General features: G+C 46.4%; 2 non-coding genes across 2 annotated transcripts; both read right to left on the bottom strand.

Moving 5' to 3' along the window:
• Positions 1 to 370: 370 nt before the first annotated feature.
• On the bottom strand, positions 371 to 477 carry LOC112633950. The gene has a single exon (XR_003121699.1). It is a non-coding gene; the product is annotated as a U6 spliceosomal RNA (small nuclear RNA).
• An 11457-nt stretch (positions 478 to 11934) lies between these two features.
• On the bottom strand, positions 11935 to 12042 carry LOC112633945. Its single transcript, XR_003121694.1, has one exon. It is a non-coding gene; the product is annotated as a U6 spliceosomal RNA (small nuclear RNA).
• Between the last annotated feature and the right edge of the window lie 3534 nt (positions 12043 to 15576).

Raw genomic sequence — 15576 nt, 5'->3', positions numbered from 1 at the left:
CAGCTCACCGCAACCTCTGCCTCTTGGGTTCAAGTGATTCTTGTGCCTCAGCCTCAAGAGTAGCTGGGACTACAGGCACATGCCACCATGACCAGCTAACTATTGTTTACACCATGCTGGCCAGGCTGGTGTCGAACTCCTGACCTTAGGTGATCCACCCGCCTCAGCCTCCCAAAGTGCTGGGATTACAGGCATGAGCCACTGCACACGGCCTCCCAGCTTATTTTTGTATTTTTTATAGAGATGGGGCTTTACCATGTTGTCCAGGCTGGTCTCGAACTTCTGGACTCAAATGATCCTCCTGCCTTGGTCTCCCAAAATGCTGGGATTATAGGCATGAGCCACTGTGCCTGGCTGTTTTTTTTTCTCTTTTAATATGAAACACTTCATGAATTTGCATGTCATCCTTGCACAGGGGCCATGCTAATCTTCTTTGTGTTATTCCAATTTTAGTATATGTACTGCTGCAGGGAGCATAAGTATTTGTTGAATGAATGAATCTTGTCCAGTGGGGACAAGGTGGAAAGGAAGATGCAATACAATCACTGGTAGATTCAGGATCTGCATACCTGACCGGCAGACCTGCTTGCTGGCTTGGAACCTCCTGAAATTCATGACTGTCTAACGAATTCTGACTGCATACCCATCCTCTGCAATTTCCTTGCCATGTCGGAGTCAGTGAGATAATGCTGAGATTTTATTACCTGCTCTGGGCCTTAGGTTTCATGCCTGCAAAATGGGCTGAGTGAAATAGATCTCAGTTTGCCTAACTTGAGTTGTTCCTGTTCTATCTTTATGAGTTTTGCCATATCATCTATATTATTTTGCATTTTTATATCTGTACCATCTATGTTATTTACTTAGCATTTTTCTTGCATTGGTTCACTTATTTTTAGCTATATAAATTTTATTTCAAAAGGAAACGTTGTATCAATACATAAGCAGAAAACCTATACCTCTTGCCATAAATGGGAGCTAGAAGTAAAAATAAAGACAGTGAAACAACACAATGTAATTATATGCTGGCTAGAGACTCTTGCCTGTACAGGCTTTAGGGTCCAGATCTGCTTGTCCTCTGTCAAAAAGGAGATTGGGCTGGAGGTGGTGGCTCATGCCTGTAATTCCAGCACTTTGGGAGACTGAGGTAGGAGAATATTTTGAGGCCAGAGTTTGAGACAAGCCTGGGCAACATAGGGAGGCCCTTGTCTCTAGAAAAAGAAAAAAAAAAAAAATTAGCAGGGTGTAATGGCACCTGCCTCAGGAAGCTGAGGTGGGAAGATCACTTGAACCTAGGAGGTCAAGGCTGTAGTGAGCCATGATTGTGCCACTGCACTCCAGCCTGGGCAACAGAGTGAGACCCTGACTCAAAAAAAATCAAAAACAAAAAAGGAGATTGCACCACATTGAGATTCCTACTAGAGGTAAAATTAGAAGAGGATTGAAAAAGGGGTGACTGAGGCCGGGCGTGGTGGCTCAAGCCTGTAATCCCAGCACTTTAGGAGGCTGAGATGGGTGGATCACCTGAGGTCAGGAGTTCAAGACCAGCCTGGCCAACATGATGAAACCCCATCTCTACCAAAAATACAAAAAATTAGCCAGGGGTGGTGGTGGTGCCTGTAATCCCAGCTACTCAGGAGGCTGAGGCAGGGTAATTGCTTGAACCCAAGAAGCAGAGGTTGCAGTGAGCCAAGATTGCACCATTGCACTCCAGCCTGGGCAACGGGAGCCAAACTCCATCAAAAAAAAAAAAAAAAAGAAAAAGAGAAAGAGAGGTGACTGGCTGGGTGTGGTGGCTCACGGCTATAATCCCAGCACTTTGGGAGGCTGGGATGGGAGGATCACTTGAGGCCAGGAATTTGAGACTAGCCTGGGCAACATCGTGAGACCCCCCATCTCTATTAAAAAAAAATGAAAAAGAGATTATTTTCCACAGTGCTTTTTAATGGTGCCCAAATATTTTACCAAAAATAATCTTACCTATACTTGGGGAAATAATGAGTTTAAATTGCTCATTTCACAAATGTAGAAACAGGCCCAGGATAGGGGTTGAAATTTTCCAGGGTAGTCATTTGGGAATTTGTCAAGTCTGGACTGTAAGCTTTCATAATAGGAACTGCATTGGCATGTGCTTGGGACAGGTCTGATACATAGTGTCATTCAATAAATGAGTCCTGAGTCAGGCATGGTGACACATGCCTGTAGTCCTAGCTACTCAAGAGGCTGAGGCTGGAGAGTTCCTTGAACCCAGGAATTTGAGGTTACAGTGGGCTATGATTGCACCACTGCACTCCAGACTAGGCTACAGAGTGAGACCATGTTTCTAGAAAAAAAAGTAATAATAAATAAGGAAAAAAAGAGAAAGAAATTAGTTTTTATTTTATTTATGTATTTATTCATTTATTTTGAGATGGAGTCTTGCTCTGTCCCTTGGCTGCAGTGCAGTGCCATGATCTCGGCTCACTGCAACCTCTGCCTCCTGAGTTCAAGCAATTCTCCTGCCTCAGCCTCCCAATTAGCTGGGACTACAGGCGTGTGCCACCATGCCCAGCTAATTTTTTTTGTATTTTTAGTAGAGACCGGGTTTCACCATGTTGACCAAGATGGTCTTGATCCCCTGACCTCGTGATCTGCCTGCCTTGGCCTCCCAAAGTGCTGGGATTACAGGTGTGAGCCACCATGCCTGGCATGTTCATCTATTCTTTGTGATTTATCTCTATGGGGCAATTGACATTTGATCTCCTTGATTTTTTTTTTTTTTTTTTTTTCAGACAGTATATCACTCTGTTGCCCAGGCTGGAGTGCAGTGGCACGATCTCGGCTCACTGCAACCTCTGCTTCCCAGGCTCAAGTGATCCTCCCTCCTCAGCCTCCTGAGTAACTGGGACTACAGGTGTGCACCAACACACCTGGTTAATTTTTTGTATTTTAGTAGAGACAGGGTTTTGCCATGTTGCCCAGGCTAGTCTCCAACTGCTGGGCTCAACTGATCCGCCTGACTTGGCCTCCCAAAATGTTGGGACTACAGGTGTGAGCCACTGTACCCAACCCCTTTTGGTTCTCATAAGTCATTTTTATATTTTATTTTATATTTATTATTATTATTTTTTGAGACTGAGTCTCGCTCTGTCACCCAGGCTGGAGTGCAGTGGCTCAATCTTGGCTCACTGCAACCTCCACCTCCAGGGCTCAAGTGATTCTCCTGCCTCAGCCTCCCGAGTAGCTGAGACTACAGGCATACGCCTCTGTGTCTGGCTAATTTTTTGTATTTTTAGTAGAGATGGGGTCACCTTGTTGGTCAGGCTGGTCTCGAATTCCTGACCTCAGGTGATTTGCCTGCCTCGGCCTCCCAAAGAGCTGGGATTACAGGCAGGAGCCACTGCGCCCGGCCATTATAGGTCATTTTTAGATGGGATCTTGCTATATTGCCCAGGCTGGTCTGGAACTCCTAGGCTCAGGTGATCCTTCTACCTCAGCCTCCCAAAGTACTGAGATCACAGGTGTGAGCCACCTCACCTGGCCTTCTTCAGACATTTGGAGGGTTACCATCGTCTCATAATTTATTTGTCACCTCAAATGCTCAAGAGCCTGACCTGATATGCTACAGTAGCCCCACCAGCACCTAGTCTCTCTTACACCACCCTGTTTTATTTCTTCGATTGCATTTACCAAAGTACCTCAAGCCTATAATCCCAGCACTTTGGGAGAGCTAAGTGGCTCATGCCTATAATCCCAGCACTTTGGGAGTCTGAGGCGGGAGGACTGCTTGAGCCCAGTAGTTTGAGACCAGCCTGGATGAGATCTCCTCTCTACAAAAAATAAGAAGCAAAATTAACCAGGTTTGGTGACATGTGCCTGTAGTCCTAACTACACAGGAGGCTGAGGTGAGAAGATCGCTTGGAGTTCAAGGTTATAGTGGTCCATGATTGCACCACTGCACTCTAACCTGGAACAGAGGAAAACCCTGTCTCCAATTAAAAAAAAAAAAAAAAAAAAGAGCCAGTTCAGACTTTTGCCCAACCCAGTACTGTAAATTTGCATTGTTTTAAGTTGCTAAATTTATGGTGATTTGTTACAGCAGCAATTGGAAATAAACACATCATTCAGTAAGTACTAGTCAAACAGACAAGTGAGGAAGAAGGCTTGGCCAGGTGTGGTGGCTCACACCTGTACTGTAATCTCATCACTTTGGGAGGCTGAGACTGAGGCAGAAGGATCGCTTGAACTCAGGAGGCGGTGGTTGCAGTGAGCCGAGACCGTGCCACTGCACTCCAGCCTGGGCAACAGAATGAGACTCAGTTAAAAAAAAAAAAAAAAAAGAAAAAGAAAAAGGCTTGCTGGGGACTCTAAGGTGGTTCCCGGAGCTCTGTTGCCTTGATAGCAAGGTTGCAGCACTTCACTCTACCTTCAGCAAAATTAAAGCTCCGCCCTTAATGGAACTCAGTTACTTTCTCTATTTTTGTTTCTCCAGGGGTCTTCTTGTTTGCTTTCCTCCCTCTTCCCAGCTTCCTTCGGCCTCTGTTCGGCGTGGACAGAGTCTCGCTCTGTTGCCCAGGCTGGGGAGTGCAGTGGCGCGATCTTGGCTCACTGCAAGCTCTGCCTCCCGGGTTCAGGCCATTCTCCTGGCTCAGTCTCCCGAGTAGCTGGAACTACAGGCACCTGCTACCACGCCCAGCTAATTTTTTGTATTTTTAGTGGAGACGGGGTTTCACTGTGTTAGCCAGGATGGTCTTGATCTTCTGACCACGTGATCTGCCCGCCTCAGCCTCCCAAAGTGCTGGGATTACAGGAGTGAGCCACAGCGCCCCGCCCTCTGCGTGGTTCTTTATCAAACCTGCTTCTTCTTTTTTTTTTTTTGATAATATTATTCTGTTTGCATATTTTGGTACCTTCTTTTGTATCTTTAATAATTATTAGCTCATCTTTCGATGGCTTTTGTGCAAACATGCTATTATCTGAAGCTACACCTTTGCTTGGTGGATTGACTCCTAGCTCCAGGAGGATGGTTTCTGTGCTGTAATTTCGGATTATATGAGCCCCAAGGCCTGATTTCCTGCTCTTGTATTTGTATTTCAATCAGAGGTCTTTGCTTTCTGAGACCCGTGACACCTCCTCCCCTGGTATAGTATCAGTTCACACTGCCAGTTGGGTTTCAGTTCCATTCTTGTTTTTTGACATGGGGGATTTCCCTTACTTTCCTGTGAACCCTGTGATTCGTGTAAAAGAGTACTTGTTATCTTTTACTCAGAATTTCCAGATGTTTTTGCGGGTGGGGTTAAGTGTTTCAGGCTATCTAATCTGCTGTATTGCTGGAAATTGACCACCTTTGAGCTTTTTTTAGTATATTTTCTCTACCTCCTAGCTCTGAAAATTCAGTTTCTGTTCTTTCATTTCCCACCCTACTCCCTCCTATCTTATATATCTTTTATCCCTTCAGCTTCAAATCCTTTTGTTAACTAGCTGATTTACTCTAGAGTTTCTAATTTAAATTCATCCCAAGTGGCCATCTCACAGGTCAACCTGGTTCCTGTTGGGCCAGATATTCTGGGTCCAGCCATCTCATAAATCACTTGCCCTGCCCATGCATTGGCTGCCCCTGGGGCTGATGCCCATGTCTGACTCAATCAGCTGTGGTGTGAGCAGAAGTTGCCAGTCACATGGTACCAAAGAAGGTGACTTTTGCCCTGTCTTTAGAAGGGTCTGTGGGTAAGTGGGGCAGACATCATGACTGACGTGTACAGTAACATCCTTAACAGGTTTGCAATGTAGTTGATTGATCAACCCAGAAGGTTTTATATATATATAATATATATTTATATATATATATATTTTGAAACGGAGTTTCCCTCTTTTTGCCTAGGCTGCCGTGCAATGGCGTGATCTCGGCTCACCACAACCTCTACCTCTCGAGTTCAAGCAATTCTGCCTCAGCCTCCGGAGTAGCTGGGATTACAGGCATGCGCCACCACCCTGGCTAATTTTGTATTTTTAGTAGAGACGGGGTTTCTCCATGTTGGTCAGGCTGGTCTTGAACTCCCGACCTCAGGTGATCCACCTGCCTCGGCCTCCCAAAGTGCTGGGATTACAGGTGTAAGCCACCACACCTGGCCTATTTTTATTTTTTTAAAGTTAGAATCTTAACTTGTCTTATACATTCACCCCGGCATAGATACTGTTTTCATGCCCCAACATGTCTCCTCCTTCCATGTTCCTACTCTGTAAACACTAAATCATTGGAATAATGATTACTGTCATCACTTTAAAACACTATTTCTTTTTTTTTTTTTTTTTTTTTGAGACGGAGTTTTGCTCTTGTTGCCCAGGCTGGAGTGCAATGGCATGGTCTTGGCTCACTGCAACCTCTGCCTCCCGGGGTTCAAGCAATTCTCCTGCTTCAGCCTCCCAAGTAGCTGAAATTACAGACACCTGCCACCACGCCTGGCTAATTTTTATATTTTTAGTAGAGACAGGGGTTCCACCATGTTGGTCAGGCTGGTCTCAAACTCTTGACCTCAGGTGATCCACCTGCCTCGGCCTTCCTAAGTCTGGGATTACAGGCGTGAGCCACCGCACCTAACCCCCAAATTCATTTTTTAAAAAAGGAAGTGTTTTATTCCAGGGATGGAGTCAGCCAACCTTTAAATGCCCCCCAAACTCTATATGATGGGATACCATGTAACCAGTGAAACATTATGAAGCTGCTTAACACTCAGCAGTTAAAAAAGATCCCAGATACTTTTACTTTTTAAAAAAGTTGTGGATACATTGTAGGTGTATATATCAATGGGGTACATAGGATGTCATTATAGGCATGCAATGTGAAATAAGCACATCATGGAGAATGGGGTCCGGATACTTTAAGTTAAAAAAAAAAAAAAAAAAGAGGTAAAGCAGTGTGTATAATGGGCCTTTTTTTGTGTTACAAAAATGTATATATATAGGCCAGACGCAGTGGCTCATGCCTGTAATCCTGACACTTTGGGAGGCCGAGGCAGGTGGATCACTTGAGGTCAGGAGTTCAAGACCAGCTTGGCCAACATGGTGAAAGCCCATCTCTACTGAAAATACAAAAAATTAGCTGGGCGTGGTGGTACACGCCTGTAATCCCAGCTACTTGGGAGGTTGAGTCAGGAGAATTGCTTGAACCCGGGAGGCAGAGATTACAGTGAGCCGAGATCACGCCACTGTACTCTAGCCTGGGTGACAGAGGGAGACTCCATCTCAGGAAAAAAAAAAAAAAAGAATATATATAAATATATGTGTGTGTGTGTGTGTGTGTGTGTGTGTGTGTTTATTTGTAAATGCATCTCTTAAATAATACCTAAGAAACTGGCAATGGTGGCTCCTCTGGAAGAGGAAGTGAGTGGCTGAGGGACTTATATCTCATTTCCTTTGTAGAAGTTAAAATTAAATGAAGAGGCTGGGTGCAGTGGCTGACGCCTGTAATCAAAGTGTGAGCAGCAGTTTGGGAGGCCAAGGTGGAAGGATCACTTCAGGCCAAGAGTTCAAGACCAGCCTGAGCAACATAGTGAGATCTTGTCCCTACAAACAATTTTAAAAATTAGCTCTGCGTGGTGGTATGCACCTGTAGTCTCAGCTACTCAGGAGCCTGAGAAGCAGTGGAATAGTTTGAGCTGCAGTGAGCTATGATTGTACCACTGTACTCCAGCCTGGGTGATGGAGCGAGACCTTGTCTCTAATACAATAAAAAAAGGGCCAGGCGTGGTGGCTCACGCCTGTAATCCCAGTACTTTGGGAGGCTGAGGCGGGTGGATCACCTGAGGTTAGGAGTTCAAGACCAGCCTGGGCAACATGGTGAAACCCCATCTCTACTAAAAATACAAAAATTAGCTGGGTATGGTGGCATGTGCCTGTAATCCCAGTTACTCGGGAGGCTGAGGCAGGAGAATCGCTTGAGCCTGGGAGGTGGAGGTTGTAGTGAGTCAAGATTGTACCACTGCACTCCAGCCTGGGTGACAAACTGAGATTCTGTCTCAAAAAAATAAAAATAAAAAATTAATAAATAATATAAAATAAAAGAAAGGAGGAAAAAAGAAAGGAAAGAGGAAAAGAGGAGGAAAGGAAAGAAAATGTTGGCTGGGCATGGTGGCTCATGCCTGTAATCCCAGCATTTTGGGAGGCTGAGGCAGGCAGATCACCTGAGGTCAGTAGTTCCTTACCAGCCTGGCAAACATGGTGAAACAAAAATTAACCATGTATACTGGTACACGCCTTTAATCCCAGCTACTCGGGAGGCTGAGGCATGAGAATCACTTGAACCTGGGAGACGGAGGTTACAGTGAGCCGAGATTGCGTAACACTGCACTCCAGTCTGGGTGACAGGGCAAGACTCTGTCAAAGAAAAAGAAAATGGGCTGGGAGTGGTGGCTCACTCCTGTAATCCCAGCACTTTGGGAGGCCAAGGCGGGTGGATCACCTGAGGTCAGGAGTTTGAGCCCAGCCTGACCAACATGGAGAAACCCCGTCTCTACTGAAAATACAAAATTAGCCGGGCGTGGTGGTGGACGCCTGTAATCCCAGTTACTCGGGAGGCTGAGGCAGGAGAATTGCTTGAACCCGGGAGGCAGAGGTTGCGGTAAGCTGAGATTGTGTCATTGCACTCCCTCCTGGACAACAAGAGCAAAACTCCATCTCAAAAAAAAAAAAAAAAAAAAAAAAGAGAGAGAGAGAGAAAATGTAATAGCTCCTAAGCCAAGGTGGGAAGATATTTGCTGAAGAATGGCAACTCCTCACATTTATCTGTCTCTAGGAAAAGGCAAGGGTTAAGTCAGTTCCTCAGAAAAGACACCTCAGAAGCCATGGCCTTCCCACTGGCAGTACTTCTCTCTTGACTTTACCCTTGAGAGGAATTGGGATCGCAGATCTATATACCAAGCCTGGCCCAGAGGTTTGAGGTCATGAAAAAGAATGTGGGGGCCAAAGACTCACCCTCCTAGCTCAGTGTCTTCAAGCCTTTGACTGAATCACAGACAGCAACAAATATATTTCACATTGTGATTCAGTATTGACACTTGTATTTCTTTCTTTTTTTTGAGATGGAGTTTTGCTCTTGTTGCCCAGGCTGGAGTGCAGTGGCGCCATCTCAGCTCACTGCAAGCTCTACCTTCCAGGTTCACACCATTCTCCTGCCTCAGCCTCCAAAAGAGCTGTGACTATAGGCGCCCGCCACCACGCCCTGCTAATTTTTTTTTTTTTTTTTTTTTTGAGACGGAGTCTTGCTCTGTCACCCAGACTGGAGTGCAGTGGCCGGATCTCGGCTCACTGCAAGCTCCGCCTCCCGGGTTCCCGCCTTTCTCCTGCCTCAGCCTCCCGAGTAGCTGGGACTACAGGCGCCCGCCACCGCGCCCGGCTAGTTTTTTGTATTTTTTAGTAGAGACGGGGTTTCACCATGTTAGCCAGGATGGTCTCGATCTCCTGACCTCGTGATCCGCCCGTCTCGGCCTCCCAAAGTGCTGGGACTACAGGCTTGAGCCACCGTGCCCGGCCTTTTTTGTATTTTTAATAGAGATGGGGTTTCACTGTGTTAGTAAGGATGGTCTTGATCCCCTGACCTCGTGATCCACCCACTTTGGCCTCCCAAAGTGCTGGGATTACAGGTGTGAGCCACTGTGCCTGGCCTTTTTTTTTTTTTTTTTTTTAAGATGGCAGGCTAAGTTTTGATCTCGAACTCCTGATCTCAGGTGATCCGCCTGCCTCGGCCTCCCAAAGTGCTGTGATTACAGGTGTGAGCCACTGTGTCTGGCCTATATATATATATTTTTGTAACACAAAGAAAGGCCCGTTGTACACACTGCTTTACCTTTTTTTTTTTTTTAAACTTAAAATGTCTGGACCCCATTCTCTGTGATGTGCTTATTTCACATTGCATGCCTGTAACAAAACATCCTATGTATTCCATTGATATAGACACCTACAATGTATCCACAACTTTTTTAAAAAGTAAAGTATTTGGGAGATCTTTTTTTTTTTTTTTTTGAGACGGAGTCTCACTGTGTCGCCCAGGCTGGGGTGCAGTGGCACGATCTCGGCTCACTGCAAGCTCTGCCTCCTGGGTTCATGCCATTCTCCTGCCTCAGCCTCCGAGTAGCTGGGACTACAGGCGCCTGCCACCACGCCCGGCTAGTTTTTTGTATTTTTAGTAGAAACGGGGTTTCACCATGTTAGCCAGGGATGGTCTCGATCTTCTGACCTCGTGATCCACCCGCCTCGGCCTCCCAAAGTGCTGGGATTACAGGCTTGAGCCCCCGCGCCCGGCCTAGGAGATCTTTTTTTTTTTTTTTTTTTTTTGAGACGGAGTCTCGCTCTGTCGCCCAGGCTGGAGTGCAGTGGCCAGAGATCTCAGCTCACTACAAGCTCCGCCTCCCGGGTTTACGCCATTCTCCTGCCTCAGCCTCCCGAGTAGCTGAGACTACAGGCGCCCGCCACCTCGCCCGGCTGGTTTTTTGTACTTTTTAGTAGAGACGGAGTTTCACCAGGTTAGCCAGGATGGTCTCGATCTCCTGACCTCGTGATCCACCCGTCTCGGCCTCCCAAAGTGCTGGGATTACAGGCTTGAGCCACCGCGCCCGGCCAGGAGATCTTTTTTAACTGCTGACTGTTAAGCAGCTTCATAATGTTTCACTGGCTACATGGTATCCCATCATATAGAGTTTGGCTGACTCATGGTATGCCATCATATAGAGTTTGGCTGACTCATAGTATCCCATCATATAGAGTTTGGCTGACTCATGGTATCCCATCATATAGAGGTTGGCTGACTCATGGTATCCCATCATATAGAGGTTGGCTGATTCCAGCTCTGGAATAAAACACTTCCTTTTTTAAAACATGAATTTGGAGGGCTGGTGCGGTGGCTCACGCCTGCAATCCCAGCACTTTGGGAGGCCGAGGCGGGCAGATCACCAGAGGTCAGGAGTTCAAGACTAACCTGGCCAACATGGTGGAACCCCATCTCTACTAAAAATACAAAAATTAGCCGGGCATGGTGGTGGGTGCCTGTAATTTCAGCTGCTTGGGAGGCTGAGGCAGGAGAATTGCTTGAACCCGGGAGATGGAGGTTGCAGTGAGCCAAGACTGCGCCATGGCATTCCAGCCTGGGTGACCAGAGTGAAATTCTGTCAAAAAAAAAAAAAAAGAAATAGTGTTTTAAAGTGATGACAGTAAGCTTATTTGAGAGGCTAAACCCTCTTCCAATGATTTAGTACTTACAGAGTAGGAACATGGAAGGAGGAGACATGTTGCAGCATGCAAACAGTATCTATGCCAGGGGTGAATGTATAAGGTAAGTTAAGATTCTAGCTTTAAAAAAATAAAAATGAAAACCCTGTGGCTATTATCAATCAGTTACATTGCAAACCTGTTAAGGATGTTACTGTGCAGGATTTTGTATGGACATATGTTTTCAATTCTCTTGGGTATATACTTAGGGGTATAATTGATGGGTCATATGGCAATTGTTTGTTTAACACTTTGGAGAACTGCCCAATAATTTTCCAAAATGGCGTACCATTTTACAGTCCCACCAACAGTGTACAAATGGTTCAATTTCTCTACATGGTTGTTAACACTTAAAAAATCAAAACAAAACAAAACAAAAACACTGGGGTTGGGCGCGGTGGCTCACGCCTGTAATCCCAGCATTTTGGGAGGCTGAGGCAGGCGGATAACCTGAGGTCAGGATTTCAAGACCAGCCTGGCCAACATGATGAAATCCCATCTCCATTAAAAATACAAAAAATTAGCTAGGCATGGTGGCGGGCGGCTGTAATCCCAGCTACTTGGGAGGCTGAGGCAGGAGAATGGCTTGAACCCAGGAGGCAGAGGTTGCAGTGAGCCGAGATGGCGCCATTGTACTCTGGCCTGGGCAACAAGAGCGAAACTCCGTCTCAAAAAACAAACAAACAAACAAACAAAACCCCAAAACTGGAATGCTTTACAGAATTTGCGTGTCATTCTTGTGCAGGGACCATGCTAATCTTCTCTGTATTGTTTCAATTTTAGTGTAAGTGCTGCCAACATGAGCATAGCGCTTATTTTTATTTTAGCCCTCTTACAATGGGTGCTTTTAAAGCATTTGATAGCAAATGATTTTTTCTTCCAAAGCAAATATGTTTAATATGTAAGTCTAGAAAGAAAAAACAAAACAAAAATGAGCTGGGCTTCAAATTCTTCCAGCTGCAGAGTCATTTGCAGGTTGTGGAGCAGGACAAGTCTGTTGCAGTCAGGCCAGGTGCCAATTCCAACGGGCTCATGTGTCATCTCTGGCACAAAAATCACAGGTCGCCAAACCCTGATTTGAGTTTAAAGGAAGAGGCACGAACAAGGCGACTCTGAGTTGTAAAGCTCAGGCTGCTCTTTGCCACCAAAAATTTGCCTTAAATATGATTCTTCTCAGGGGTGTTTTTCTCCTCTTTTAAGCAAAACAAGAAGTCAAGTATTTGTTTACCCTAAATTGCATTTTTTGATCTCTCTCTTCTGCTCTTTCCCCCTCATTTGTGTGTCCTTCCCAGGGAGAAAATGGTTCAGAGTACAGTCTGAGGGTGGAGCTTGGGGCTGTGCCAGCTCGTTTTCAGATTAGGTATTTCGAAACAGAGTTTTAGGCATGTGCAGGGTTTAGGCTTCTACCCAAGGAATCTATTTTCACTTGCAGGGAAATTTCACACTGTAATTACTATAATGAAGCAAAATGTGGTGTGGGGTGAGGGAGGAGAACATTGTTACTAACCCTTGGATATTAACCCCTACAAAGCAAGTTTGGAACTGCTATACATTATCATTATTAACATTTGAGTGCTCTGTGCTTGACACTGCTTTTAGAGCTTTCACTATCTTGTTCTATTTAATCCTAATACCCTATGACATAAGCATTATTGTTGTTGTTATTATTATCATTATCAGTGTTCTCACTTTAGGAAATGGAGGCACAGAAAGTTCAAGTAACCATCCACTATCACACAGCTTTGTAAGTAGCAGAACCAGCTTAGCAGGTTAGGTAGTGAGTGTCAAAGCCCACATTTTCTTTTTTCTCTCTTTTTTTTAGACTCCAGGGTGGAGTATAATCACCTTGACCTCCTGGGCTCTAGTGAGCCTCCTGCTTCAGCCTTCCAGTAGCTGGGACTACAGGTGCACACCACCATACTTGGTTAATTTATGTATGTATGTATGTATGTATGTATGTATGTATTTTTGAGACAGTGAGCCCCGCGATCTCAGCTCACTGAAGCCTTAACCTCCTCGGCTCAGGTGATCCTCCCGCCTCAGCTTCTTGAGTAGCTGGGAGACTACAGGCGCATGCCACTACACCCGGCTAATTGCTTTTTTTTTTGGTAGAGGCAGGGTTTTGCCATGTTGCCTAGGCTGGTCTCAAACTCCTGAGATCGAGTGATCTGCCCACCTGGCCCTCCCAAAGTGCTGGGATTACAGGCAGAGCCACTGCGCCTGGCCATCATTTTTCTAATTTTGTAGAGATAGGGGTCTCACTTTGTTGCCCAGGCTGGTCTTGAACTCCTGGAAAGCCCACACTCTTAACCACTAGGGTATCTCGCTATATCTCACACAATGAAAGAGGGGAGAATGTGGGAGACAGCGGTAGGGACAGAAACTGAGGCAGGAAAATGACTTGAGCCCAAAAGGTCCAGGCTGCAGTGAGCCGTGATCATGCCACTGCACTACAGCTTGGGTGGCAGAGTGAGACCCTGTCTCAAAAAAAAAAAAATCAGCCAGGCACGGCGTCTCACTTCTGTAATCCCAGCACTTTCAGAGGCTGAGGCGGGCGGATTGCTTCAGGTCAGGAGTTTGAGACCAGCCTGGCCAACATGGTGAAACCCCGTCTCTACTAAAAACAAAATTTGCCTGGCGTGGTGGTGCACGCCTGTAATCCCAGCTACTTGGGAGTCTGAGGCAAGAGAATCACTTGAACTCAGGAGGCAGAGGTTGCAGTGAGCCGAGATTGTGCCATTACACTCCAGCCTGGGTGACAGAGCGAGATTCCATCTCAAAAAATAAAAACAAAGGCTGGGCAAGGTGGCTCATGTCTGTAATCCCAGCACTTTGGGAGGCCGAGGCGGGTGGATCACAAGGTCAGGAGTTCAAGACCAGCCTGGCCAACATAGTGAAACCCCGTCTCTACTAAAAATACAAAAAATTAGCCGGGCCTGGTGGCAGGCACCTGTAATCCCAGCTACTCGGGAGGCTGAGGCAGGAGAATCACTTAAACCTGGGAGGCAGATGTTGCAGTGAGCAGAGATCGCACCACTGCACCCCAGTCTGGGCGACAGTGTGAGACTCCACCTCAAAAAAACAAAACAAAACAAAACAAAACCAAAAAAACCCCCAAAAAACAAACCTATGTACCCTAAACCTAAATGTACTAATTGATCATATTTTGCCACATTTGCTCACCTGTACTCTCTCTCCTGTGTGTGTGCATTTCTTCTCCCTAAATCATTTGAGAGTAATTTGCAAGCAGGCTAGTTACCATTGTTACCTGTCTGGAGTTCCTTTCATATAAAACATGTGACCCAAGCTAGATCAATTGAATAGATTACTTTTCGGAATTTGAATCTTGGAATAGGGTAATGAGAGGACAGGATAAAATGATTGATCTTCTCCAGATCTACTGCTGGTTTCAGATAAGATGTTCAAGTATGGCCAGGCGCGGTGGCTCACACCTGTAATCCCAGCACTTGGAGGGGCCAAGGCGGGCGGATCACCTGAGGTCAGGAGTTTAAGACCAGCCTGGCCAAAGTGGTAAAATCCTGTCTCTACTAAAAATACAAAAATTAGCCAGGCGTGGTGGCGCATGCCTTGTAATCCCAGCTACTTGGGAGGTGAGGCAGGAGAATTGCTTGAACCCGGGAGGCGGAGGTTGCAGTGAGCCATGATTGTACCGCTGCACTCCAGCCTGGACCACAAGAACAAAACTCCATCTCAAAAAAAAAGAAAAAAAAATTCTAAAAAAATTCAGATGGTGGCCGGGCGCCATGGCTCGCGCCTGTAATCCCAGCACTTTGGGAGGCCAAGGTGGGCGGATCACGAGGCCAGGAGATGGAGACCCTCCTGGCTAACACGGTGAAACCCCGTCTCTACTGAAAATACAAAAAACTAGCCGGGCGTGGTGCCGGGCGCCTGTAGTCCCAGCTACTCGGGAGGCTGAGGCAGGAGAATGGCGTGAACCCGGGAGGCGGAGCTTGCGGTGAGCCGAGATCGCGCCACTGCACTCCAGCCTGGCCCACAGAGCGGGACTCCGTCTCAAAAAAAAAAAAAAAGGCCGGGCGCGGTGGCTCAAGCCTGTAATCCCAGCACTTTGGGAGGCCGAGACGGGCGGATCACGAGGTCACAAGATCAAGACCATCCTGGCTAACACGGTGAAACCCCGTCTCTACTAAAAAATACGAAAAACTAGCCGGGCAAGGTGGCGGGCGCCTGTAGTCCCAGCTACTCGGGAGGCTGAGGCAGGAGAATGGCGTGAACCCGGGAGGCGGAGCTTGCAGTGAGCTGAGATCCGGCCACTGCACTCCAGCCTGGGCTACAGAGCGAGACTCCGTCTCAAAAAAAAAA

The sequence above is a fragment of the Theropithecus gelada genome, chromosome 10 (assembly GCF_003255815.1).
Source record: "Theropithecus gelada isolate Dixy chromosome 10, Tgel_1.0, whole genome shotgun sequence".
NCBI lineage: Eukaryota > Metazoa > Chordata > Mammalia > Primates > Cercopithecidae > Theropithecus > Theropithecus gelada.
The sequence above is the reverse complement of the archived record's forward strand: the minus strand, read 5'-3'. Positions and strand labels throughout refer to the sequence as shown.